Source organism: Lutra lutra, chromosome 3 (genome assembly GCF_902655055.1).
Source record: "Lutra lutra chromosome 3, mLutLut1.2, whole genome shotgun sequence".
NCBI lineage: Eukaryota > Metazoa > Chordata > Mammalia > Carnivora > Mustelidae > Lutra > Lutra lutra.
The window spans coordinates 170180688-170205976 of record NC_062280.1 but is presented as its reverse complement, the minus strand read 5'-3'; the positions used below and the strand labels follow the sequence as shown (position 1 = coordinate 170205976).

The 25289-nt window shown below is 42.4% G+C and overlaps 1 long non-coding RNA gene across 1 annotated transcript; it reads left to right on the top strand.

The window, feature by feature from the left end:
- The first annotated feature begins 615 nt into the window (after positions 1-615).
- Positions 616-22666, top strand: LOC125094714 (uncharacterized). Its single transcript, XR_007125667.1, has 5 exons — positions 616-723; positions 8735-8819; positions 16806-16849; positions 19210-19374; positions 19765-22666. It is a non-coding gene; the product is annotated as an uncharacterized LOC125094714 (long non-coding RNA).
- The last annotated feature ends 2623 nt before the right edge of the window (positions 22667-25289 follow it).

Below are 25289 nucleotides of genomic sequence, written 5' to 3'. Positions count from 1 at the left end.
CGAGACTGATACAAAGCAAAAGTTAAGCAAAGCTTTATTTCATGCCAAGCGTCCAGAATCAAACTGACCGTTCGGGGCTGCCTCTTACAGAGAGGGTGACTCCTCCCAGCCTCACAGACTAACTTTTATAGAGCAAAGGCCCTGTGGTTGAGCCTGGCCACACACAGGTGGCCAATGAGATTGCAACACACAGAGAAAGCTGCACAGTCATGCTTGGTCACACACGGGTGGTTAACTGAATTACAATTCACCCCATAGTAGCTATTTGAACTAGCCTATCACCTTGGTCCAAATTGGTGCCCAAAAGTTGGGGCCCACACTCCTTGGTAGCTAGGGGGACAGTATGCGGGCTTTACTGATTGGATGTCTCCACCTGGCCTGACTCATCCCTGCATTCCGGCTCTGTTACCTCCACCTGACCTGACCCGCCCTTGCATTTGGGCTCTGTTATCAGGGACTGGTCGACCATATTCTACTGGTTTCTGGGACTTGGTTTTAAGTAAGTTCCCCTGGAGGGGAGGAGGCAGGGTCATTTTAAGTTTTACTGCATGAACAACAAAATCACTGTTTAATCGTATGGAATCGCTCTAGCTAAGTAGGCCCTTACAATGTTCTGTGTTGCTGGTGGAAGAATCCATCTCTTAAGAGAGGCTGGATGGAAGGAGACAGCATTGCCAACATGTTGTTGAAATTCAAGAGCCCGATTTCTGTCTTCTGCCATATGTGAGTCACACAGAGTTCTGTGGGAAGGATCGGTATTTTCCTCAAAAAGAGCATTAAATGGGGCACCCGGGTGGTGTTGGATGAATCTCATTGTACCCTAAACTATTGCTCTGCTTGGGGCCCTTAGCATTTCTTACTTTGGCCAGAAAAGGCCACCTACGAGTACTGTCTGCTTCTACCCTCATCCTCTTAAAACAAGACTGTTTTCTCTACAACTCAAGTCTTTGTTATGTGTTTGTGAAGTCCCTCAAGGGCTTCCCGTCATTTTTAGAAGTTTCTTAAAAACACAGTTCTTGGGCGCCTGGGTGGCTCAGTGGGTTGGGCCTCTGCCTTCAGCTCGGGTCATGGTCTCGGAGTCCTTGCTCTCCCTCTCCCTCTGTCTGCTTACTTGAAATCTCTATCTCTCTGTCAAATAAATAAAATCTTAAAAAAGAAAAAATGCAGTTCTCGGGCAAATGCATCAGAGTCACCTGAATGGTTGTTAAATGGAAGATTTCTGGCCCTTGCCTAGATCTGTGAAATCAGCAACTCTGGGTTGTGCAATATATATATATATATATATATATATATATATATATATATATATATATACATTTTTTTTGGAGAGAGAGAGGGGGACTGCATTGGGGGGAGGGGCAGAGGGAGAGGAAGACAGAGAATCCTAAGCAGATTCCAGGCTCAGCATGAGCCTCATGGCGGGCTCAATCTCACAACCCCAAGATCGTGACCTCAGCCACAGTCAAGAGTCCACCACTCAACTGACTGCCCCACCCAGGCACCCAGAGGGTGAGGGTGGGGGTGGGGGTTGGAGGGGCTGTAGTTTTATGCTGCTACCTGGGTGATTCTAATATGCTGCCTGAATAAGAGCTAAGCCTCCTAAAAGGAGGGGAATTCTGATCTCTACTCCTGTCTCTAGCCTTATCTCTTGTCAGTCTCTCTGAGTTCCCCCAAACACCCATCTGCTTGTAGGTTTTCCCCAGCTCTAGCACTGGTAACTGACGGGCCTTTCCACTCTCCCCACTGCCCAGAGTGCCTTCTCCTTCCTTAGCAATGTTGACTGCTCCTTGCATTGCCATCCCAGGCATCCCCCCACCACCACCCTTGTTAGGCATCACCACCTCCTCCGCTCACTCAGTCGTTTACAGCTCACCCTGGCACATCATCGCCCATCCTTAGTGCACCATCCTGCAATCAGGTCCCTGTCTCCCCCTGGAGCTCTCCACCTGCATGAGAGCAGACCCCACGCACCAGGCATCTTTCTGTTTTCAGGGCCGGACACAGGGTCTGATCCATAACAGGTGATCAATAAATATTTGATGAAGGAATACAAGAGTGACTATAAAGCGTTACTGCTGTGCAACAGCGGGCATTGACGGAGAGCTGAGGTTATCACTCAAGTGGCGGTTACATGTTGAGGCCTCAAGTAGGTGTCACAGGGGAGGGGACATTTCATTAAGGCCTGATGAGAAAAGGATGAGTAGAGATTTTCCCGGTAGTAGCAGAGGACAAGGGCATTGCTGGAGGAGGGCAACCTCAGAGAGAGGCGGGCAGCTAGGCAGGGCGGCACACATTGGTGTGACCGGGAGGTGGATGCAGCGAGACAAGGGGGCAGTGGGCGGTGTCAACAGCGCCTCCCTCAGGAAGGTTCTGCTCAGAGAAACTGAGAAACCCAGGGGAGACAGTGCCACCTACTGTGCCAAATCGGTTTCCCAGACCCTTGCATGGGAAGAAACTAGTAGGCTGGTCATTATCTAGTCCACACAATGGGAGTTTTAAATTGAAATCTCTCATAGAATTAGAAGATCTCCGCATGTGACATACTGAACACATTCAATAAATAATGAGCATTACTCTAACTTGTGATATTTTCTTGCCGTCAAGAAAGACCTTGCCTTTACGAAAAGGTCCTGTCTTTTATTATTTTATGGAATGTCTCTTACTGGCTTCCATGATTTTCCCTTTATCGTTCTTGATATTTTCATCCTAAAGTTATGTAAGTATCTGAGACTTAATTGCTGCTGCTCCTTTTAATAACCTCCATTCACCGTTGGGATTTTTACTTCCTTATAATAGCGACATATCAAGAATTTTACCATAATTATCGGCGAAGTTCACTGGAACCCAGCTCGTTCAGTATTTCTTGTTGTATCAGTGATTGCCATGGTTCGAACCATTCCAGTCTGTACAGTATCTGGCATGGTCCGCAGCGCTGAGCGGGTGGGTGCTCAGTGAACTAGTGTGGGGAACGAGAGCAGGGCTTTCAATGACTGGATCTTGGGATCCACAAGTGTTTGAACAGCGCTATTTCCGTTAAAGGCTACCTCTTCCTCCACAATTTCAGAGTTAAGTCCTTAAGACTATTCTAGATGGAATAACTGTGCAACTGTGCAACTTAATTCACTGTCCAAGCCCTTCCACAGACTCAAAAGCCACAGTGGCTCAGAGAAACTCCAGAGGGAGGCACTTGCTCCTCTATGCTCAGAGCCCCACACAGCATGGTACTGGCACAAAAATAGACACATAGATCAATGGAACAGAATAGAGAGCCCAGAAATAGACCCTCAACTCTATGGTCAACTCATCTTCGACAAAGCGGGAAAGAATGTCCAATGGAAAAAAGACAGCCTCTTCAATAAATGGTGTTGGGAAAATTGGACAGCCACATGCAGAAAAATGAAATTGGATCATTTCCTTACACCACACACGAAAATAGACTCAAAATGGATGAAGGATCTCAATGTGAGAAAGGGATCCATCAAAATCCTCGAGGAGAACACAGGCAGCAACCTCTTCGACCTCAGCCGCAGCAACATCTTCCTAGGAACATCACCAAAGGCAAGGGAAGCAAGGGCAAAAATGAACTATTGGGATTTTATCAAGATCAAAAGCTTTTGCACAGCAAAGGAAACAGTGAACAAAACCAAAAGACAACTGACAGAATGGGAGAAGATATTTGCAAACGACATATCAGATAAAGGGCTAGTGTCCAAAATCTATAAAGAACTTAGCAAACTCAACACCCAAAGAACAAATAATCCAATCAAGAAATGGGCAGAGGACATGAACAGACATTTCTGCAAAGAAGACATCCAGATGGCCAACAGACACATGAAAAAGTGCTCCATATCACTCACCATCAGGGAAATACAAATCAAAACCACAATGAGATATCACCTCACACCAGTCAGAATGGCTAAAATGAACAAGTCAGGAAATGACAGATGCTGGCGAGGATGCAGAGAAAGGGGAACCCTCCTACACTGTTGGTGGGAATGCAAGCTGGTGCAACCACTCTGGAAAACAGCATGGAGGTTCCTCAAAATGTTGAAAATAGAACTACCCTATGACCCAGCAATTGCACTGCTGGGTATTTACCCTAAAGATACAAACGTAGTGATCCGAAGGGGCACGTGCACCCGAATGTTTATAGCAGCAATGTCTATAATAGCTAAACTATGGAAAGAACCTAGATGTCCATCAACAGACGAATGGATAAAGAAGATGTGGTATATATACACAATGGAATACTATGCAGCCATCAAAAGAAATGAAATCTTGCCATTTGCGACGACGTGGATGGAACTAGAGGGTATCATGCTTAGCGAAATAAGTCAATCAGAGAAAGACAACTATCATATGATCTCCCTGATATGAGGGAGAGGAGATGCAACATGGGGAGTTAAGGGGGTAGGAGAAGAGTAAATGAAACAAGATGGGATTGGGAGGGAGACAAACCATAAGTGACTCTTAATCTCACAAAACAAACTGAGGGTTGATGAGGGGAGGGGGGTTGGGGGGGGTGGTGTTATGGACATTGGGGAGGGTATGTGCTATGGTGAGTGCTGTGAAGTGTGTAAACCTGGCGATTCACAGACCTGTACCCCTGGGGATAAAAATATATGTTTATAAAAAATAAAATTAAAAAAAAATTGAAAAAAAAATAATTAATTCACTGCTTATCTGAAATTACAATTGAACTGGGTGTCCTGAATTCTGGCAACATAATCTGCATTTCTAACACAGGGCCGTGGGGATGAGGATGGTCCTGGTCTGGAGGTCACAATTGGAGCCATAGGTAATGACTCGTCTGAGTGCAGATCCCTAGGGAACACCAACCTTTAAACAACAAGAAAGTCTGTGAGCGAGGCAGCAGAATTAGGAGTGTTTTCTTGAAACCCAAAAGGGAAAAAAGTTTTAAAGACACAGAGTGATCAACAGGGTCACTTGACAGAGAGAATCTGGGGGACTCTGAGAATTGAATAAAAGATGGAAAGGAGAAGTGAGTGGCAGAGGGGGGAATAGGAGGGGGGAGACAAACTATGAGAGACTGTGGACTCTCAGAAACAAATTGAGGGTTTTGGAGGGAAGGGGGATGGGGGGGTTGAGTGAGCCTGGTGGTGGGTAAGGAGGGCACATATTGCATGGAGCACTGGGTGTGGTGCACAAACAATGAATTTTGGAACACTGAAAAATAGTTAAAAAAAAAAAAGAAATTACATTGGCCAACAGGAGGCCTTCGGGAATTTTCATCAAAGAGTTTTCAGGGCAGTGATGGGACAGGAGCCAGCTGGCAGTGGTAAACAGCAGGAGTGTCATGGTGGACATGACTGTCTGCATGTGATTTTTTGGAGGGGCTTCTTTGTGAAACAGAAAAAAGGGGGATGCAGGGGCATTTGAAGGTATTTTTTTTAAAGATTTTATTTATTTATTTGACAGAGATCACAAGTAGGCAGAGAGGCAGGCAGAGAAAGAGGGGGAAGCAGGCTCCCTGCTGAGCAGAGAGCCCGACGTGGGGCTCAATCCCAGGACCCTGAGATCATGACCCGAGTTGAAGGCAGAGGCCTTAACCCACTGAGCCACCCAGGCGCCCCGAAGGTATTTTTTATTAAAGGGGATGGTGGCTTTTATGTCCATAGAGGAAGTCAGTATAAGGAACACTTGAGATTACAGAAGCTGGAGAAGAGCGAATGGGGCACAGGTCCGAGAGATGGCCGCCTTCTGATGTTCAAGCAGGGAGGGCTCTCGGTTCTGTTCAGAGATCCATCCCGTAGAGCCCTCGGCGCCACTTGCCTTTTTTAAGTGGTCTGGCACAGAGGGGTCAGGTGTGAAGGGTCTGACAGTTTGCTGCCAACGTCCGTCCCTTTTTAAAGGGATTTAATAGGTTTTGGGTTCCCGCAGACCTTGATATTAGTTCTGGGGTGTGAGCGAACATTGGTCCCGCCATGTCTCCTATCTGCTCGCGTCATTGCTTGACACAGGCCCCTTGTGACTTGACTCTCTCCACTAAGTAATAGAAAAAATTGGTATAATACATTCAATAACACAAACCCCACCATTAAAGCATTATTTTACTCTCTCATGTTAAGACGATCTCAGGTTCAGTTTGTTTAAAAGGTCAGAGCATCTCGAATTGCAGTCTTGGGAGCCTCTGCCACCGTGTTAGTTGTCAGAATGCATCTGGAAGCCAGGAATCTCTTCTAAGCCAGAGAGAACCGTTTTGAGAAATCCTAGAAGGAACAGGGAGCCTCTGAGGCAGAAGCACCACACCTCTTCTCCTCGGCTCGCTTCTTCTCTGCTGGCTCAGCATGGGCTATGTATCTCTTGGCCTAGAAGACTTGGAGGTGGGTCAGTGACAAAAAGAATCAGAACTCTGAAAAGGGGAGGAGTTGTTCTTGTGAGGTTTCCAGGCAGATTCTCTAATACCTTCTCCCCCGCCCTGACCCACTGCCGTGGGGAAAGTTTAGGAGGTTTGGAGTGAACATGCGTATCTTATCCTCACTGTTATGGGGTACATATCCTTACTGTGTTAACTCCAGAATGTACCCTGCTTTATTCTTTTTCCATTTACATTTGACTTAACTGTTTGTATGTAGCACATTGGAGATGTGATGCTTACTTTAAAATTGAATGTATTATCATTTAATAACATTTACTCAGTGTATATTATTTATATTATATTATTAAATAAGTATTATTTAACACATGACATCATTATTATTTAGTAAATAACAATATTACTGAGAATAACATTTATTAAAAGTTACTTAAACAAATAGAATTCAATTTCTATTAATATGAATTTAAAATATAGAAATGACTTAGTTTTGAAATGCAAAATCCTTGTTTTCTTGCACAATGAAATAACCAAGTATTGCATTTGAGAATGTCCACATATTGACCCTGTCCTTGTCATGGCCAGTGCCCCTGGATCTTTCTTTATTGTGAAAGTCTGAACAAAGGGTTGCACCCCCTGGGGCCAGCTACAGTCTGAGGGCACGAGCGATTTCTGCTCCAGCTCCCTCCCCAGATTAATGGAGGAGGCATTTGAGGAAACCAAATGTTAGAATTACAGGAAGTTGAGAGCTCCCCATCTCAAAACTGGGTTCAGCAAAGCATGCTACCCAGTTCTGTAGTTACTTATTATGCCTATTTATTTCCTGAAAGATAGGTCAAGGTCATTGAGCTCCATAATTATGTCAGGAGTAATAAAATAGAAAGAAAATAACCTATTATATTGCATAATTCTTTGTCATAGTCATGGATGACATTATAGTAACTAATAAAGTTAATAAAAGTTAAAATTTAATAAAACCAAAACATCTGCAAAAATAGGCACCTATTGAATTGACCACTGACGTGATGTTTCATTTTCTGAAATTGTTCTCTAGTTTAGAAGTAACTAACAATTAAAAAAGAAGAAAGGGGCATATGGCTGTATCAGTGGGTGAAGTGTGCCACTCTTTATCTTGGGCCTGTAAGTTTGAGCCCCACACTGGGCGCAGAGATTACTTGAAAAAAAAATTTTTTTTTTTTTAAATTTCAAATCATCACCATAAAGTGAAATATTTCATACATTTCATACATAAGTTAAAATTTGCAATCCCCAAACAAAACAATACACCTCACAGTTTGCACACACTCTCTTCCGCTGTCTTAAATTTAAATACAAAGTAACAACTCAGAATGAAAGAATTGAAGTAATTCCATTTCTGTTTCTTTCCTAAGCTATCATTGTTTACTTGGAATCTGCTGTCTCAATGCAAGGATGTGTCCTTCTACTGGAGCTGGGGCACAAACTGTCTAGAGGGGAGTTAGAAGTTGTTTTTTTTTTTTTTAAGATTTTATTATTTATTTGAGAGAGACAGAATGACAGAGAGCACAGGTGGATGCAGGCCTCCCACTGAGTGGGGAGCCTGACTCAGGACTCTCTCCCAGGACCCTGGGACCATGACCTGAGCCAAAGACAGATGTTCAACCGACTGAGCCACCCAGGCACTCCAGGAGTTGGAAGATTTTCTAAAGCGTATGAATGTACTCTTGAGATAGACAAGTTCTCATGTGAGGGGAGGAAAACGGGGAGTTCTTTGAATTAACTTCCAAATAGAATACTGTGTTATTAGAGGATAAGTAATAAAACTATGTTAATTTGAAACTTGGACATATATTATTTTTTTTTAAAGATTTTTTTTAGTTATTTGACAGAGAGAGATCACAAGTAGACGGAGAGGCAGGCAGAGAGAGAGAGAGAGAGGGAAGCAGGCTCCCCACGGAGCAGAGAGCCCAACGCGGGACTCGATTCCAGGACCCTGAGATCATGACCCGAGCCGAAGGCAGCGGCTTAACCCACTGAGCCACCCAGGCGCCCCCATATATTATTATTTTTAAAAGATTTTATTTATTAGAGAGTGCATGAGCATGATGGGGGAGGGGCAGAAGCAGACTCCCAGCTGAGCAGGGACCACCTGAAGGTGGGGCTTGATCCAGGATCCTGAGATCATGACCTGAGCTGAAGGCAGACATTTAACTGACTGAGCCGCCCAGGCATCCCTATATAGTATATTATTAAAACTCAACTGTAATCACACCAGTTGTTTACAATTTAGACCACCAGTAAAGTGTTTTTTGGGAAGGAGTATTCTGTCACTGGATTGTTTAGAATTGCTGGTGGATGGTGACAACAAAAAGCAGGCTGACTTTAATGCTTTATTGCTTCTTAATAACTCCTTTACAGATAATGCACTTCTTATTGCCAGCAGCTGAGCCTGAAGAGGTTTAAGTGAACATGTTGGACTTCTGCTTACAGGCGACTGACTCAGGTGGGAGGAATTCTCTTTCTTGCTCTATTTCTTTCCTCATCTCTGCAGTGTTTTAGGAGGACATAATGGGTAGAGCTCTAGCACCTTCTTCCATCATGAGGGGAACTTGAGGTTGGAGGCTAGTGATAGGGTAGAGCAGAAAAATTGAGGACCCGGGTCCCTGCTTGTGTGGACAATACTGAGTAGCCCCCGATGAGTCATGCCCTTATAGAATCCCCTCTCATTGGGTTAGGATGAAACCCGTGACTTGCTTCTTCTAATCAGTGGGACATGGCAAAGGAGGTGGGATATCACTTCCACAACAACACTTCCTTATGGGGCAAGGGCGAAAGAATTTTGTAGATGTAATTAAGGTCCCTTATCAGTTGACTTTGAGTTCATCAGAAGGGAGATTATTTTGGGTAGGTTTGCCCTAATCAGGGGAGAGGGCCTATGCCTTCCCTGAATTCAGAGACTCCAAGCAGCAGAGACTCTTTTCTCTCTGTTGCTGTCCTTGAAAAAGTAGTGCTTGACGAATGTTACAGCTACCAAGAAATGAATTCTACCAAAAATTCAGTTCTGAGGGAGCTGGGAAGTGGATCCCCGGCCCCCCCCCCCCCCCCCCCCCCCCGCCAGGCTCCTGATGATGTTACTGCCCAGCCAATACCTTGGTTTAAGCCTTAAGAGGCCTCGTAGCTAAGCCAAGGCCTGACTCCTCACTCACAGACACTGGGAGATAATAAAAGTGCATTGTTTGGAGCTGTTAAGTTAGTGCTAATTTGTTAGTGTAGCACAGACACTAATATATTGGTGTCTATGTTGCCGCTGTAACCGCCAGGAATCCCTACCTCCAGGCTCCTTTTACATGAGCAAGAATTAAATTTCTTACTTTTTTAAACGATTATAATTTTACATTTTCATTTATAGGCAGCTGACCCTCAGCTTAGCTGATTCGTGGGGTAATGAGGAAGGGTTTCTAGAAGATGAGTCATTGGTGGTTGATCTTAAAAGTGGATACAATTTCAGAAGGTGGAAACAGGGGTGTCTGTCTGGAGGTAGAAAATAATTTTCATGGGGCAGAGTGAATGAGAATAAATCATAGGTGTTTTGAAGAAATAAGGAACAGTTTCACTAGATTGAATGAGATGAGGCTGGAAAGGTAGATTAGAGCCGAATCACAAAGTCAGAAGCACTTGGAGATTATTTTTCAAGCAATGGAGAGCAGTGGAGATTTTCTGACCAGGGTGGTGGCATGAGCAGAGCTACATCTTATTTTAGAAACGCGGTACGAGTCAGTTTTCTTCAGGTTGTGGAAACATATCTTGAAGTAGATTTTGTCTCAAAGAGATATGGGAAGAGAAACTGGGAGGAGAAACAGGAACTTAAAACAGGAGCCAGAGAATGAGAGACTCATGTGTTAAGGGCTATGTGTCTTGTTATTGGCCTTCATTTTCTGCTGCGAGAAGCTGCTCTGGGCTCAAGCATTGCCCCTTACAGTTGACCACCTAAGGGGAAAGAAGGGACTTCCCTTCCAGCTCTGGTTGAAGGTGTCTCTGCTGGAAGCTGCACTTTGAATGGACAACCTTGGAATAATCGCAAAGACCAATGGGCAGGGTATGATGATTGGCCTGAGTGTGTGTGTGTGTGTGTGTGTGTGTGTGTGTGTGTGTGTGTGGTGTCTGCTACTAGAAAAAGAGCCTGGGAATCAAAACAAAATATTTAGTGCAATTCGAATTTCACGGTTCTGTCTTTTCCTATCAGGGTCTCATGGACAAATGACATACTCTTATGATTATACCCCACTAGGGGAATAAAATTTCAGTTGGATTTATATTTAGTATAGGAATAACGGTATACACAAATGATTATTCATACTTTTACCAATGATTTCTCCTTACCTCTGTCAATGTCATCCAAACTCTAAGCTATATAATTAAAATTAGTTTCCACTATACAAGTTTTTAATCCTCAATTATTAATTTATTTTATGTCCAAAGGGTGTAAAATACTGTGTTGTGCTTATCCATCACTGAAAGAAAAGAGAAGTTCAGCATAGCTATTTAAATGTACTTCCGGAGTGCTTGGGTGGCTCAGTCGGTTAAATGTCCGACTCTTGATTTTGGCTCAGGTCATGATCTCAGGGACCTGGGATCGAGCTCAGTGGGGAGTCTGCTTGAGGATTTTCTCCCCCTGCCCCTCTCCTTGCCCGCTCTCTCAAATAAAGAAATAAATCTTAAAAAAGAAGAAATGTACTATAAGTTCTTTGAATAATTTCAGCGACTAACTCATTGCTTAAGAAAGCAACATTCGTTTCAAAACAAGATAATTGTTAAATAAAATCTGAAGTCATCTAAGAAATATATTATTTTAACCTGTACCTTTTACCATATATACTTTAGGTACCTGTAAAAAGTTTGGGAAGTTTAGGGTTTGTTTGTTTGTTTGTTTGTTTTAAAGTAAGCTCCATGCCCATTGTGGGACCTGAACTCACAATCCTGAGCTTAAGACCTGAGCCAAGTTCAAGAGTCTGACCCCTAACTGACCGAGCCAAACAGGCACCCCTGGGGTCTTTTACTAAATTCTTGGCTATATTGATTGTCTCTACATTTTATCTGGAAATATTCAAGCATATAGAGTTGACTCAGATTCTTTAATTGACATGATAAACACCCATCTGAGGAATCGAAGATGCCAGCATTTAAAAATGCCTGAAACACAAATTTCATTTTTCACAATGTGGCTGAACTACTTTCTGGAACGCTTCCATCGGCTACGTGGTGGGTGCAGCGGATACTTATTACCACTAGGTGCTACTCTTCCTCCATCATATACGTATCTCCAGTCTCAAAAGCAAGACAGATGCAAAACCAACGGAGTCCTTCATTTCCTGACGGCCTGTTTAAACACAAGCTAAAACTTTGCCTTGCATATTTACTCATCATTGTACCAATACAGTATCTTGAAAGCGGTTGGCCAAGCATTCAACGTTTTGTGGAAAGTGAAGCTTATCCGTCCCACAGCACGTTTCAGAAAACTGAAGACGATCAATACCTCTACTTGCTATTAATTCATATTAATGAAAGGAAGCTATAGGGTTATAATGTCATGAAAAAGACAGTTGACATGCCCATGATTTCTCGCTTAAAAGGTGGCATATTATAGTATCTACACCATTTTACATGTGAGACAGTAAAAAATAGAACTTTAAGTTATTATATATTACAAATCACCCAAAGGCATTATTATTGATCTATATCTGCAAAGGAGGAAAATGTATGGGATCTGTTTATAGTCTCATGCTAAATACCTTGAGCTAGATGATAAGTAGCTGTTTGTTCAGCTTTTCTGGAAGGATTTCTCCTACCCAGTGCTTGTGGATAAGCACATCGTAAACATTTTTGAAGATAGGGAGGACATAAACCACTCTCATATTTATGTTCACTGGGCCTTCAGAGAAAAGATTTTATCAGGGCATCGGATTGAAAATTTAGCAATTCTAAATATTAAAATTTTAAAAAATTCTCTTCCCACTGGATAAAACAATTTGAGGTGGGAAAAAATGAAAAGCTAAATACATGTGATTTTTCAAAAAAAAACCAAAATAAGCCAATTGGGCAAATTAGATCCTTGGAACATATGTCTTCTTCACGTCTTCCCTCAGATTCCCCTGTCCGGTTTAGCTGCTCACGCACTTACTCATTCATGCACTGGCCAAAGTTTTACTGAGCAAACTCACGTGTTTCAGATACAAAAATAAAATGGAATGGCCTCTGTGCTGTGAAGGCTTGAAGTTGACGGTGAAGTGGGGCTGGCAAGAAAGAGAAAGAGAGTCAGATTCGTAAGCCGAGAGTTAGCACAGTGACAGCTCCCGGGATACTCTCCTTTGAGCAGGATGATATGAATAGAAGGATCCTTTGGGGACTTTCACATGCCTTGAGACTAAGGGGACAGAAACTTTCCACTGTCTGGATGATGTGTTCTTGAATCTGCTGGTTGCTGTGCTGCCCCCCACCTGGTGGTCCCACAGGGAGGATGTGGCCCCATGACTGAGTTTGGGCCAAAGAGATTGATGTGGAAGTGTTGGGTGGGACACCTGGGACAGGTGCCTACCTTCCTCCAGGTTACCAGCACAGGTCACTGTCAGGGGCGGTGATACGACTCCTTCTCATTGTAATTGGGTCATTGGAAATATAATCAACACTGGTTTTTGTCTCACTCGTATCTCTTGAGTCTCGTTTCCCTGTTAAGGAACTATTTTGGTTAGAGGAATAAGGACCTGCTTTTTGTTCTGACTTTGGAGTTAGGATTTTAGTGTTTAGCCAGACAGAAATAGAAATAACATGATGATCAAATCCAGCAATCCAGCCCCTTTCACACCAGCAAGAGTACAAGTCACCCACAAAGGTTACTTTTGAAGGTCGAAAGAGAATTGAAGTGAAAGGAATATTGATTAATCCAGGGGAAGCTGAAAAGGCTCTGTTCTTCCAGTAGCCCCGAAGCAGCGGGCTCCAGGCATGTCATGTTAATAAAGGAGGCGAGAGACACACTGAGAGACAGCAAAGGCGAGAGGTGGGAAATGATCTTTCTATTATTCCCTCTTGGTTAGAAACCCTGTTATGTGCTCTATTGGCTCCCTGAACTCCTCCTTTGAGGAGAAAAGAATAGTGAAGCATAATCCTATGTCTTCAAGTGCTATTTTGAGAAGGCCCCACTCATGCCCTCATTTCCCTCCTTGCACCACTTGGATGCATTCCGTCGTTTTAATCACTCCCTTGCCTACACCTGCCGCTCCCTCCCTGGGTATGTCCAACTCTGAGCCTCACCTGAGTAGCTGGAAAGAGCTGGCAGAAAACCAAACAAACACATGCCTTTTGATGTTCTCGGACAGGGTGCGCAGTTACTGCCTTATCCTGCTGACAGAACAGAGAGTTCCCTCGCTACTCCTCTGAACCGAACATCAGAAGTTTGGTCAGAACATTTAAATACTTAACACACATAGTCAGCCTTCCTGAGGTGCTCTCACAAAACATGCAGGATAGTCATCTGGTCACTTGAAGCTGCTAACCAGGAAAAAATACTCCTCTTAAATTAAAAAAAAAAAAAATAGGGCTTATTTGAAACTTAGGACATCAACTAAGTGATTATATCAATATTTTAAACATATTCAGTTTAAGCACTTTGGATATGCACACGTTATTCTGTCTATGCTATTTTTTTTCTTAGTAAACATTTTCTAGGTAGTAGGTAGAAGGGGAAAAGTGAAACTGAATCCATGTTCTTAATCAGTTGAATTCATTCATTCAATCAGTATCTTTTGTGTGAACACTGTGAGTGTGATAAACATAGGGTTGTTTATTGTAAAATTCGTGTGGTGTTTTCCTTCTCTGCCAAGGAGAGGAAGGCTGCCTGCCTTAGACACGGCACTGTCCCCAGAACCCGGCTCAGGGCCTTGCACGTGACAGGCACTTCAGGCCTGTTGACAGCTACTTTCACTGTGCATACAACATGAGTCCTTGGGGCCAGTTGGGATGGGTTGATATACTGTCTAGTTAGAGGGCTAGAAGAATTGGAAGGATGATGGAGATTCTTTCAGGAAAAGGGATCGGATAGTCCAAATATGTATAAAATTCATGGAACAACCCTCCCACTCTCCTTGGGATATATTAAAAACACCCGGTCCTGTGTTAAATTGGGTAGGGGAAAGCTAAGCTTCCAGATTGTGATGATGTCACACAGTGGGACAGTTATAAATGAGAGCTGCTTCTTTCTATCTTTAGTATCTCTATATTTCTATGGCTGAGATATTTGCAAACAGTGATAAATGCAGGGTGATAGATACTTTTGGGGGCATGGCTTAATTGTAATTAATCAAAGGGCTGATGAAAGTTTGACTGCTTCAATTTTTAATTTAATTTAATTTAATTTTATATTTTTTAAAGATTTTATTTATTTATTTGACAGGCAGAGATCACAAGTAAGCAGAGAGGCAGGCAGAGAGAGAGGGGAGGAAGTAGGCTCCCCAAGGAGCAGAGAGCCCGATGTGGGGCTTGATCCTAGGACCCTGGGATCATGACCTGAGCCCAAGGCCGAGGCCTTAACCCACTGAGCCACCCAGGTGCCCCTTTATTTTATTTTTTTAAAGCTTTTGTTTACTAGAGAGTGTGTGAGAGAGACAGCATGAGCGGGGAGGGTCTGAGGGAGAAGCAAACTCCCCACTGAGTGGGTAGCCTGCCGTGGGGCTTGACTCTGGGACTCCAGGATCATGACCTGAGCTGAAGGTGGAGACTCAACCAACTGAGCCACCCAGGTGCCCCTGACTGCTTCAATCTTTTTTTTTTTAATTACCAGACTTCATTTCTTAGAGCAGTTTTAGGTTTACAGAAAAATTGAAAAAAAAGTACAAAGAGTTCCCATAAACTCCCCACCTCTGAAGTTTCTTCTGTGTTTCCACTGGTGTAATGTATTTGTTAGAACTGATGTGACGATGGATACATTAGTTTAAACTGAAGTCCATATTTTACATTAGAATTTACTCTGCATTATAAAATTCTATGGATTTTGCTAAATACTTAATGATTGCCTCAGTTTTTTTTTTTGCTTCAGTTTTTATCTAGCATAAGGGCTCAATAATATATGATTTTATTAGAATGAACAGGAGAGAAACCAATATAATTAAAAAATCAATTTGTGCAATAAAATGATTTAAATTATGTGGATTGGCACTGGATTTTTAGTAGGCTTTTAATTCCATTGTAATGTACTTATAAAACTAGATTAGTAAATGTTCACTTGTTATACTTGTATCGTTGGATTTATTTAAGTAAATGAATAAAAATGATTATAAAACACTTTGGAAGTATTTGATCATAACAAGAGCATGGCCCTCACATTTAGTCATGTATTTAACAACAAGAAGAAAATCCTGCCTTTTTTTCCCCCCCAAATCTGGTAATCACTAGGTATGTGGACATTTAAGGCAACATTGGTCTACTGTTTGCCATGTATCCTGGCACATGGGGAATGTATAAGGCATATTAGCTATTCATTATGATTGTAAGGTCTCTAAAATTAGAGGTGTTAAATCAAGTTTTGATCCCTGAAAATGGGAGAGGAAATTAGAAAAAAAAATCCTGTTTATTTTTGCATAAGAAGTTGGTGAGGCAGTTGTCTGAAGTTATAGAATCTTAGAAATAGAAAGGAAGGGGGGCCTGGGTGGTTCAGTTGGTTAAGTGCCTGTCTTCGGCTCAGGTTTTGATGTCAGGGTCCTGGGATCCGAGCCCTATATCAGGATCCCTGCTCAGTGGGGAGCCTGCTTCTCCTTCTCCCCTCTGCCTGCCGCTCTGCTTACTTGTGCTCTCTTTCTCTCTCTCCCTCTGTGTCAAAAAAATGTATCTTAAAAAAAAAAAAGAAATAGAAAGGAAGTAGATCATCTACTGTACCTTCTTCACCCAAATTCTGAATCCCTTTTATGTCAATTGTTTTCAGCGGGCCTAGAGCTTAGATCTATCACAGGAATGGGAATACAATTCTTGTTGAAGTGCTGTTTCCCATCAATGGGTGGCTTCAGTTGTTCAAAAGGTTTTCATAGCTACACCTGAATTTTCCTTTTTAACTTCTACTTGTAGATCCTAGTTTTGCTATTTGGTATTGGGAAGAATATAGCTGCCGTGCTACCTCAAATAGTACCCCCCTCTAGGCGATTCTACTATATGCTAGGCTAAACTAAAAATCTCTTGCCATTATATTGTTTTTGTATTCCTCAAAATCTTGCTTATGCTCTTTGAAATAACCGTTGCCTATTGAAATAACTTTTTCTTTATTTGTTGTTATTATTTGTGTTAACACTGAACATAAGACCTACACTCTTAGCAAACCTTTGAGTACATGATATGGTATTGTTAACTATAGGCACTGTACTGTACTGTAGATCTCTAAGGATTTATTCATTTTGTGTAATTGCACTTTGTGCCCTTAGACCAACCTCTCTCTATTTCTCCCTACTTCCAGCCCCTAGGAACCACTATTTTGCTCTGTTTCTGGGAGTTTGACAGGTAAGTGATATCACGTAGTATTTGTCCTTTCGTGTCTAGGTTATTTCACTTGGCATAATGTCCTCCAGGCTCATCCATGTCCCAATGGCATGATTTCCTTCTTTTTCTAAGGCTGAATAATATTTCATTTAATGTATATAACACATTTTCTTTATTCATCCATCAATGGATATTTAGATAATATAAGCAAAAATAGACAAGTGGGACTATATTGAACTAAAAAATCTTCTGCACAGAAAAAGAAACGATCAACAAAATGAAAAGGCAACCTATGGAATGGGTGACAATATTTGCAGATCTTATATTTGATAAGGCTTAATATCCAAAACACATAAGAAGCTTCTATACCCTAATAGCAAAAAACCAAATAACCTACTAAAAAGTAGGCAAAAGAATTGAATAGATATTTTTCCAAAGAAGACATCCAGATGGCCATTGAAAAGGTATATGGAAAGGTGCTCAACATCACTAGTCATCAGGGAAATGCAAATCAAGACCACACTAAAAACAACTCAAAGTTTTGATGTCTACAATAAGACATAAATACTGGTTTTACTATCAGTTACTGTGTTTCTATGATTGCATGCTCAGCTTTTCTCTGTAAAATGAGGGATTTGATTTGAATAATTTCTAGGGTTCTTTCCAGCTTTTAAAAGCTATTGTATTTGGTGTGTCTGTGTATGTGCGTGAGTGTGTGTGTGTGTGTGTGTGTGTGTGTGTGTTACAGATATTCCATTTTATTTGCTTCTTGAACTTGCAACTGCTGCAGAGTTCCGGATAATTTTTCTTTTTTTTTTTTTAAATAAGGGTTTTATTTATTTATTTGACAGACAGAGATCACAAGTAGGCAGAGAGACAGGCAGAGAGAGAGAGGGGGAAGCAGGCTCGCCACTGAGCAGAGAGCCCGATGCGGGACTTGATCCCAGGACCCTGAGATCATGACCTGAGCCGAAGGCAGAGGCTTTAACCCACTGAGCCACCCAGGTGCCCCTCCGGATAATTTTTCACATGAAATTCTGCTAAGTTGCATCTTAAGCAACTGTATGATACACATTTATCCCTGTTACTTTCTCTCTTTGTTTCTTTTTGTTACTGAAGCCTGTGTGGATGATTTTGAATGTTAATTCCATATTTGTTGGATTAGTGAGCCCAGCAAGATGTGTGTCATCTATAAATTTTGTTAACATGATTGTCGCATATTCATTTAATTTGCTGATAAAAGTTTAGTAGAAAAGAGCTTAAACAGAACCTTGTTCCTACCCCTTTCTCTTCACTTTGACATTGTTCCATTCATCAACAATCTTGAATAGACCTATCCTACCAACAATGTGCCCCTGTAATTGATATTTAAATCCAGCCTCTCTCCCTAAATTGTCCAAAAAGATATTATGATTGAGCTCTCAAAGAACTTGTAAAAATATAATATACTATGATGCAGTATTACTACATTGCATGAGATTAGCAATGCAGCCCAAGAAGGAAAAGTGTTTTGTTAGAGATGACTTGGTAGAAGTCATCTGATATTGTTTCCAGCAGTCAGTTCTCGCTCTAAAAAGTCCACAAACAATCTATTTAATAATCCATTCTGGAATTTTTTGGAGGAGGAGGTCACGTTTCTAGTCTTTATGGTAACTATCTTTTCTCTCTCCTTGGAAAGCTGAACAACATTGGTTTGTGTCTCATTCATGGGTAGAAAAGGTCAATCCTTTAACACTCTCTTCATATATAGCCTAGAGACTGAAGGCATAGAGAGGTACATAGGTGGGTGTGAAAAGTGATTTTTTGGAGGGGGCTGGGCATTGTCAGGTTAGTTATGAAATGCTTTCCTCCCCTGTGACCTCATTATACCTCCTTAACAGAGTCATACATAAATGATACATAAAAGATGAATAATAAAGAACATCTTCATTAATAAAGAAGCATTTAGATACAGTGCAGTGTGTCCACACGCCTACTGTACCTGGGTTTATGGAGAGGGCTTCCTCCTGTCCCTAAGCTACACAGCTGAGAGAGAGACCCCCGGAGCTCATCTATTCACAGCTTGGACTCCACAAGTCCGTCTGAAGAACAAGTGACTAAGGGGGCTGAACCTGCAGTTGCAGACGCTCTTACACTACATGCATGTAGTTTCAGTTCTTTACAGCTTATGAAGCTGTGGCTTTTTGCTGACCGACAGCCATCTTTCCTCAAAAGAAGCTCAGTTTCATGAAATAGGACACTGTTTGGAAGGTGTGGTGGTTAATTTTCCATGTCAACTTGGCTTGCCTCTGGTGCCCCATTGTTTAAACAAACGCTGGTCCAGAAATGGCTGTGAAGGTATTTTGAAGATGTGATTAACATTTACAATTATTTGGTTTTAGTAAAGGAGATGATCTTCCATAATGCAGTTGGGCCTCATCCAGTCAACGGAAGGTCAAAAGAACAGAAGACTGAGGTTTCCCAAAGAAGAAGAATTCCATCTCAAGGCTCGAGTTTCCAGCCTGCTGGCTCTACAAAAATTTTGGACTTACCCGCCCCCTAATCACGTGAGCTAATTTAAAATCAGTCTTTATCTTTCTCTATCAAATGACAGATATTTAGATATAGATATCCATTCTATTGGTTCTTTTCCTTTGGAGGACGATGACTGACACAGGAAGGTATCTTCCCGCCCTATGATGTTCCTGTGTGACATGTGAAACTCTCGACAGCCCCACGGGTGGCCATTCACTCTGATACTGTGCAGATTCTCATGGGCCATAGACCTCTGGAGCCACGGTGACTTCCAACAAGATCAGGCACATAGCCTGTGCTTTATAAATATTTAAAGGGATGTTGAATGCAATGTAAAGAGGCGCTAAACTTCTTTCATATGGTTGTTCTCTCTTCCAGTAATGTCTGCTACAATCGATGTACAACTTCTGTTTCCTTTGCAGGGCACACGTGTGTTCTTCCTCTTGGGGACCTGCTGGACCCCAGGAGCTGTGGGGAAACACCGCAGTTGCTATCTGAGCTGGTGCTCTTGCTGCTCTGCCCTGGTTAGGCCCGATTCTTCATCACTGCCTGGCTTAGGCTCCTGGGCTGGGCACAGAAAGGAAGTCACTGTCTTTGGATTTTCAGGACACCTGGAGTTTCCTTAGACTTCCTTTATGCCGCCTAACCTCTGCCCACTGCCACCTAGACTTCCCCTCCCAGGTGTTGCCGATGGTTGAACTTTTAGTTCGGAATAAAACCAAGCCATTTTATTAATTGTCAGCTGAGTTGCAAAGTCTAGGATGACAAATGAGCCCCGAGACTGAAACCTCTGAGCTGTCTAGATTTTGACTAATCTTTGAACCCGAGAGCGAATTTATTTGGAAATGGCTGACTTCTGAGAGGAAGAGGGAATAGCAGATGAAATGCTGTAGATCTTCAGACACTACCGATACTTCTAGAGAGTGTCAGTTAAGATACTCTTAAGACGCTACAATACTCTTAAGATACACTTAAGACACTACTGATACTACTAGAGATGTCATCCAAGAGAAGAAGGTAATGAAACTCTCAAGATAAGCATATTCAGCAAGGAACTGTTTGGATTATAGAAGTATGATGGAGACAGGAACTGGAAGGTGGCACCATGTTTATGATATGCCCATTATCTGCCAGACACTGCGAAATGCAGCGCTCTCCATCATCTTATTTAATCTCTTAAGAGTCCAGCGTTTTTGCTGTATTTTAAGATAAAGAGCTGAAATTCACAATATTTAAATAATTTTGCTCCAACTCTTAGATTTTAAATAACAAAGCCAGCAGAAGCATATTGGGTTCACCCAACCCCAAAGTGTATGATTTTCTCATACACTTGAGGAAAAGAAACATTTTCTAAACATAAATCATAACAGGCAGTATCAATTTAAAGTTTAGCAGAGTTTGAGGCCATTTCCTTACTGTGAAATATCATGCATATTTCCGCAGTAACTGGAAAGCAAATTAGGGAAAGTTCCCTCCCCCCACTTAATTTTATCAAACAAATGATCTTACAATTATATAAGAAGTCGCCCATTATAGTCTAGCCAGTGGCTTGGCTTCTTGTCCAAACCTCACAGTGAAATATGCAGACTTTCTGGAACCACATATTCAAATCTCTGCGGTTGAATCAGCCCTTCCTTTTTCTGCAAAACCTAACCTCAGTACTATTCAGCATATAGAGAACTCCAGGGATGAGATCCTTAAAGCCCATTGTCAAAAAGTGAGTACCTGATAATCATCACCTTAATTTCACGCTTGTGAAAACTGGCTTTGTCTTAATTTATTCTCAGACACGTGTGGAGAGGTGCCTTGTTTTATAGCCTTGTAAAGAGATCGACCCCAAATCTGGCATACATATAAAGTAACGCAACGATGTTCTTCTGTAAACAGGCTCAGAAGAAAATTCCTCAACAGATAAATCGGTGAGCGATTCCGACATTTCCCAAATAAGCATATAGTCTCCAAGGTGATTATTTTGAATGACAACCCTCCTGTGGGGCATGAAATGGAGTAGATTTGACAGGGCTGCTGACAAGCCGGAAGAGCACTGAACGTTGAGTCACGAAGCATCTGTTGGCATCCCTGCCGGGCATCCATCTCCCTGAGAGGCACCTTTGTCTTCTCCTGCTCCCTAAGGGGCAGTGGAAGTCACCTAACCTTTCTGAGCCCCTGCCCGCATTTGGGACACGGTTGAATGACACCTGCTGACACGGTTGTGATAATCAGGTGAAACTGACAATAGGAAACCCCCTCAAAACAGCAGGGTGCAGGAACAGAATGTGGTAACTCATTCATAGTTAACCTCCGGGTGAAGTCCCACAGTCTGAAACCAATGCCTTCAAGTTCTTAGGAAACATCAGTGATGTTAATAATTAGTCTTGATGAGAAACTCCAGAATCACCTGTGTGTGTGTGTGTGTGAGGGCCAGTTATTTCTGGGCTCAGCTTGATATGGAAAGCCACCAGTAGAATTCATTTGTTCAATTTCACAAGCCCCAGAAGACCAGTGGATGCTGCTTGCTTTGGAATACTGGAACCAGGTCTCAGCAGTTTTCACCGACTCACTTTATCCTTGTCTAGAGTTAATGAGATCAGAGTAAATAAACATACTAAGAACCTAGTGCTTTGCAAACCTTTATGGTATTTTAGGAGGCAGGTATGAAGTCATATTTATCTTGTGTAGGACTGGGTTGGGTGAAGAGTAGAACAATAGTGAATCCAGTCTGTCTGTGGGCTCAAATGCGTCCTTGGAGATTTCTCCTGGAGGCAAGATTGTGCTACAGCTAGAAGGCAGAAGGGAGCCAAGACTTCACTCCTTCCTAGTCCTAGTCCTTCTAGGGCAGCTCCTTTGAGTTTTCGGTCACCACCCCTATAGCTCACAAGCACAGGGAGCTTGAGGGCCATTTCTGCTTCTACCAGGGATAAACGGCTGCATTATGTTGGTCAAGTTACCAAACCTCTCTTTGCCTTGGATACCTCATTGGTAAAGTGGGGAAGATTATAGAACCAATTTCCTTCGTGCATGTAAAGCATTTGAAGAAGTGAGAAGCTGGAAAAATGGCATTTAAAAGCATCAATTCTGAAGATAGATTGCCTGAGTTCAAATCCCAGCTCCACCACTCATTTGCTCATATGCCTTTCTAAGAATTGGGTAGTTATAGGACTAGCCTCATAGGTGAAATGTGCCAGTGCCTGGGTGGATCTAACAGGGTCAGCACATAGGAAGTGCTCTATGGATGCCTGCTGTTATATTATTACTTGTCTCGGACAAGTAATAGGGAAAAGTCTCGGACACTGTTTGTAAGGCTATGGAAATAAAAAGTTGAAAATTTCCAACATTATTAATGTTTTTTCCTGTGTTTGGTTCTATTAAGTGTAAAAGTCACATCATAGTGATGTTGGGGTTTCTTTCATTTTCTAGGCCATGTCCTAGACATTGGCCATGTCCCTCATTTAACATTTTCTCTCTCTTTTTTAAGGATTATATGTTGGTGTATATTTTACTGAGTCTTTATTAAGACTCTTCTAGGGGCGCCTGGGTGGCTCAGTGGTTTAAGCCGCTGCCTTCGGTTCAGGTCATGATCTCAGGGTCCTGGGATCGAGTCCCGCATCAGGCTCTCTGCTCAGCAGGGAGCCTGCTTCCCTCCCTCTCTCTGCCTGCCTCTCTGTCTACTTGTGATCTCTGTCAAATAAATAAATAAAATCTTAAAAAAAAAAAAAGACTCTTCTATACCTGACTTTACTTCAGGTTCAGTATCCAGGTCTTTCCTTTTTCTGAAAGCAACAAGTCATTGAATTTTATTTTATTTTATTTTTTTTTTTTAAAGATTTTTTTATTTATTCATTTGACAGATAGAGATCACAAGTAAGTAGAGAGAAAGGCAGAGAGAGAGGAGGAAGCAGGCTCCCCGCTGAGCAGAGAGCCCGATGCGGGGCTCGATCCCAGGACCCTGGGATCATGACCTGAGCCGAAGGCAGAGGCTTTAACCCACTGAGCCACCCAGGCGCCCCAAGTCATTGAATTTTAAAGGCTGCATACAGAAGGGACTCACACACATTGGGAGGATGATAAATGACCAAAACATTTGTTTGGAATAATTTCCGATTCTATCTCTTCTCCCCTCTCCTCGCAGCATTCATTTCAGTGTTTTTTGCGATTCACTTATTCCTTCACTATTTATTGGGAAGGCTTGTCAGGCACTCTGACAGGCAGTGGAAAATCGTGGTTTTGACATTTGAATGGTGTTTTATAGCTTATTGATCGTTTATGTTAAATTCATTCAGTCCTCCGAGGCACTCCACTTCACTCAGCTCTTCTTCCCCTTTTAACTTCATACTTCTCATAACTGTCTTTATTTCCTTGCTCAAATATTTAGTTTGCAGAATATTTGCCAAGTTCGTGGGGGGCACAGTAGGGAGGAAGTTGACTGGAGGAGAAGGTGGTACATGGAGGGGAGATAGAAATCAGATGAGAATGTAGATCAGGGATGTTTCCAATACCTTACACTGTAGGGTGAAAGGACAAAGCACTCTTATTTAGGAAAGTCCTAAGAATCACTTGCAGAGGAACAGTGAGCATCCTCTCCCATCACCAGAAACTGGACTGAGACCAGACCCAGGGCTGGCGATCTCCCAACTCCTCCCTTACCTTAAGCATATTTAACACACGCAAGAAGTCAGAGTTAACGGCCCTCCCTTCCCTCATAAACATGCAGGCCCTTAAGTCCCAGCTTTAAGTCCCCAATCACACTTCCCTCTTGAATTTCATGATACTAACCAACAGACAAGAAATAGAACATACCAAATTGACCAGAAAATATTCCTTCAGTCTCAGATCACCTGTGCCATTCATTATCATGCCTCTCATGCACAACCTAGACTTCTGTAAGGAAATCCCAGTGGCTTCCTGCAGTAGGACTTGCTTGTGGTGGATGAATGGGTTATGTCCGCCGTAGAGACCAAAAGTAGCATGCTGCTGGTGTGCAGGCAAGCAGTATCTCTCACGATTGAGCTGATACTCATCTCTTCAAGGGTACTTTGAAGATTCACAAGATACAAGCAGATGATAACCATAGATAAACTTCTACTGTGAACTGTACCAAACTCATTCCTTACCTAGATGCCTTTAACTAGCTTTGCCCTCTGCCTTGAACGCTCTGCCTCCAGAACTTCCCATGGTTCTCTCTCTCTTGTTATTCAGCTCAAATGTCACTTTCATGGAGAGGCCCTCCCCACCAGTCTATACAAAGTAGAGGGGCTGACAGTGAAGATACTATCTCTTTTCACAATTGTATTCATGACATTTATCTCTACCAAAAGTGAACTTACCTATCTACATACTTATTATCTCTCATCCTCACCATAGTGTAAGCTCCGAGAAGGCAGAGATTGTTTTTTAACAAGCTACCTAGAACACAGTAGAGGGCCCTTAATGTATATTGGTCAAATGAGCCAGTGAGCAGCAGATACTCTTTGAATGACTATTATATACCACTCCTGTTCTAGGCACTGGGGATGTGGTTATGAATCAAGCAAACTCCCTGAACTCTCTGTTTGCATTCTAATTCAGGGAAACAAAAACAGAGAAGGGGAAGCTGCTTGGGTGGGGCTGTGCTGTATTAAATAAAGTGATCAAGGGAAGGTCTGGCTGTAGAGTTTTGAAGAAGGTGAGGAGGTAGGCCCCTGAATAAGGTGAGGAAGATAAGGTGGGGGAGGGTATGTCTTTTAGCAAAGGGGATAATAAGTGCAAAGGTCCTGAGCAAATGGGGGTGGGGGGGTGGGGGCTAAGGTGGCTAAAGCCAGCAAGCTCCTGGTCAAGTGGCAGCAGATGGGTGGAGAGGTGCTAGGGGGCAGCTCCGATCCTGTAGTGTCTTTTTTTTTTTTTTTTTTTGAAGATTTTATTTATTTATTTGACAGAGAGAGATCACAAGCAGGCAGAGAGGCAGGCAGAG